A 4,166-nucleotide genomic window follows, 5' to 3' on the forward strand; every position below is an offset into this window, starting at 1 on the left:
ATCCAGCCATTTGTGACAACATGGATGGACATTGAGGGCATGATGCAAAGTGAAATAAGTCAGAGGGAGAAGGTCAAATACCGTATGATTTCCTTCATTAAGTAGTAGATAATAACAACAATAAACAAACACATAGGGACAGAGATTGGATTGGTGGTTACCAGAGGGGAAGAGGGGAGGGAGGAGGGTGAAAGGGATAATTGGGTACATGTGTGTGGTGATGGGTTGTAATTAGTATTTTGGTGGTGAACATGATGTAATCTATGCAGAAATAGAAGTACAATGATGTACACCTGAAATTTTTACAATGTTATAAACCAATGTTACTGCAATAAACAAAAAATTAAAAAAAAGAAAAATAAATAAAATAAAATAAAAATCAAAAAAAAAAAAAAAGAAAAAAAAATAAATAAAAATATTGATAAAAATGATTTTTACCTTGATTTCCTCTCTTTTGACTTTTGTAAAATAAGATGTTTTCATTTTTGAGGATGGTGTTAAATTAATCTTACTGAGGCTCAAATACATTCTTGTGAATTTTGTTCCTGCATTGAAGCAGGCTTAATCTGAAAGTTTGCCAATGTGTCATTTTCTACTTGTGAACCTTAACAAACAATATGAAACTTAGAAAAAGCCTTACAAAGTTAATTCAAATAATCCCTAGTCAGAAAAAATTAAATGTTTGCTTTTTTTTTTTTTTTTGGTGGAGAAACGGAGACTAGCCTGATTTAGGGGCACCTCAAATGTTCTGTCTGCTACAACTCTGGAGAAATTCCAGCAAGGTCTTCTAATGGCTGTGATAATCACAGCGTTACATCTCGTTCCCCATAAGAGAAAACCATTATAAAATAATTGATCATTTCAAATGCAGTCAAGACAAAATGATTAACTATTAATCAAGAATCTTAGTGATTATATGGGCTCATAGAACAAAGTGATTGAAGCATCCGTTTGAAGCTGTGGGAATTGATTCTAGAAAACCACCGTGTCTCAGGATTGGTTCCAAAAGCATCCTTTGGGTTGAGTTGGCCTAGGGTAAAACTAGAAAAGACAACATATTTTCTCCCACAGTAGTGCTTATCAAACATCTGTGTGCATCAGAATAACGGGTGGGCTTGTTAAAACACAGATGGCTGGGCTCCATCTCTAGAGTTTCTTATTCAGTATATCTGGGATGATGCTTGCTAATTTGCTTTTCTAACAAGTTCATAGCTGATGGTAAGGTTGCTAGTCTGGGAACCACAGTGTGAGAACTAATAAACATGCTGCCCTAGAAGAAAAAAAAAAATTAGTCATCCTATATATCCAAAACTAGTATGCCATATTTTCAAATTAGTGGATGGACACAGTGAGGGCAATTAACACTTATTGAGCACCTACTTGGCATCTGCTAGGCCCTGTGAAATAGATCATTTAACTCTCTCAAGAGTGCTCCTAGGCAAGTACTTTTATGACCTCCATTTACAGACAGGAAAACTAAAGAAAAAGAAAGGTTAAGTAAGTAGCCTGAAGCCACATAGATAGTAAAAGATGGAGCTGACTTCTGGGCCCAGGCAGTCTGACTCTAGAGTACAGTGCTGACTTTGATCTACATATACACCTCTCAAAGAGAAATTGTCATATAGTGTCAAGAGAACAAGTTTGAGGTCGGATAGAATTGCAGTGAAACCTAAACTTCACATCATGTTTACAAACTTTAAGTGACAAGCAAATTAAATCTTTTAACTTTAGTGTCCTTATAGGTCAAATGGGGATAATATCTATTCTTGTAGGAATGTTGGAAAATAAAAAATAATGTATGGAAATCACTTAAATAAAGGTCTAGCATGTGTGGTGGTCAACAAATGGTAGCCATCATCTGCTCACATCAACTGTAGCTCTAGACACATCAAGAATTAACTTGCTAATTCTATCATCCATTCATCTATCCAATTATCATATGTTAAGCAATTATTATGAAACAAACATTGAGATGTTTTCCAAGAGCTATATCTGTAGCTATAGATCTAGAAATCAGTGGCATTCTATAAACACTCATGATGCACTGGATTCAGACGGAGACCAGACAACTGATGGGTAGAGGCAGTATTTACCAATTCAGATCTGAGGTTTTACTGGAGCTGTCTTCACAGCAGTCTTTTTGGCCTACGCATTCCAAGTACCAGCTCAGCACTTGTGTATTCAGTCTTTCAGGTCAAATGCCTTTTTGAATTTTGGTACTGCCAAGAAACAGGCAATGTAGCCTATTTAACAGTTGCCTCATCCTTTGAAATGTTGAATCCTTTTGTGGAAAGAGTCTTTACTTGCCTCCTTTGGCTGCAGATTTGCCATATGGTACCCTGCAGCACTGCAGGTGCAGTGCCACCCAGTGTGTGATTCATGTCTGCAGATAGTGTGGGGAGATTTCCATAGCAACAGGCCACCAAAAGATGAGATGAGGAAAAGTCAATGTTATGTAACAGAGGTTTTCTGTTTTGTTTTTGTTCTTATGCTGTGAGGGCAACTGGTTTTTTATTTCTTATGGATTTTAATGAGGTAATACACTGAATTTACTAATAAATTTCTCCTATAGGTCAAGCCACAAAAAATAGAACACAGAAACTCAAAAGTACCTGAACTTTTCATCATCAGTTAATCAAATTTCAAACTCAGATCTCTTTATCTTATTTTAATTATAAGTCCAGAAATGTGCTTCAGAAGTAATCAATAAAGGACAAGAAAATGTGATTTGATATAGAGTTTACTAATATTTGTTTATCAATATATATTGAGTCACTATTATAAGCTAGGCACTGAGATGAACAACAGTCTTTGTCTTTGAGAAGCTCCAAGTCTGGCAGGGAAGAAAAAAACACAAGCAAATACGCTGGATACATTATAATTGATGGATATCATGCTATGAGCAGCAGCAGGACTGTTCTTATTGATAATACAGGAGGTCAGTTTCCTGGATCAACCCTCTCTGCTGAAACATCCTAAAAATTGTGGATAAGATATTAAATATAAAATTTAAGCATTAATAAGCTCTCAGGAAAATAAGAAATTCTCAGGTCAGTCACCAATAAAGAATAGCAATTTAATTTTGTGGGGGGGGACCAAATTGCTTTATTTAAAGGAATGGTACAAATGAAAGAACTTAAGTAGATGTTTTGGCACAACTTATAGAAAAGATAAAGGTAACCCCAACATGCATACACTGTCTTGGCGACCAGGGAAGTCCCTCCCGTGGCCATGGGAAGCCAGCCTAAGGTTTAGCTCTCCTTATCACTGTCTCCTGGAGTGTGCTTGTCAAAGAGATACTCTGCCATACCAGATTCTGGCCCCCATTATGGGAAAATTGGTTACAGTGGTTACCCAACTCTTTGATGAATTTCACCTGCTCATTCAAGTAAGGAATCTCAATGAAGTCACACAAATGGGGGTCGTTTTGTCAGTGGCCAGTTTGTGCAGTTCCAGTAGTGACTGATTTATACTCTTTTCCAAGCATAATGCACCCTCCATTATATTCAGCCCATTCTTCCAGTCGTCACAGTCTGGTTTCTTGATATCCTGAAGGAAGATTCGGTCACCTTGTTGGTTCTGCAGCCTCATCAGTTTCTCAACGTATTCCCTCTTCTTATGAGATTGGTGAAGAAAATATTTGGCAAAGTTCTTTAAAGCCACATCATCTCGGTCAAAGTGGTAAGACATGGACAGGTAGATGCAGGAGGCATAGAGCTCCAGGTTGATCTGGTGGTTGATGGCTGCCTCCGAGTCCTGATGGTAGTTCTGGCGCACCTGCGAGGAGGACGTGGTCCTCATGGCAGGTGGCTGAGGAGAGGTCGTGGCGGTGGCAGTGGCTGTGGCGGTCTGAGGGAGCTGTGAAGAGGTGGTGGAGGGCTGCCTCTGAGCACCAGGCAGAGTGGGGGATGAGCACTGGTTCAGTCCAAGTACTGTTGGAGCAGGAAACTGCTGGACTCTTGGTGAAGAACTACCAAATGAATTCAGTAAACTTGCAGGATACAAAATCAATACATAAAAATCTGTACCATTTCTTTACACTAATAATGAACTATCAGAAAGAGAAATTAAGACAACAATCTCATTTACAATTGCATCAAAAAGAATAAAATACTTAGGCATAAATTTAACTAAGGAGGTGAAAGACCTGTATGTTGAAAACTACA

The 4,166-nt window shown here is 38.0% G+C and overlaps 1 pseudogene; it reads right to left on the reverse strand.

Moving 5' to 3' along the window:
* Window positions 1–3,055: 3,055 nt before the first annotated feature.
* Window positions 3,056–3,960, reverse strand: LOC101399317 (ferritin heavy chain pseudogene; annotated as a pseudogene).
* Window positions 3,961–4,166: the final 206 nt, after the last annotated feature.

Source organism: Ceratotherium simum, chromosome 7 (genome assembly GCF_057802395.1).
Source record: "Ceratotherium simum simum isolate JZ-2026a chromosome 7, ASM5780239v1, whole genome shotgun sequence".
In the NCBI taxonomy this organism is placed as follows: domain Eukaryota; kingdom Metazoa; phylum Chordata; class Mammalia; order Perissodactyla; family Rhinocerotidae; genus Ceratotherium; species Ceratotherium simum.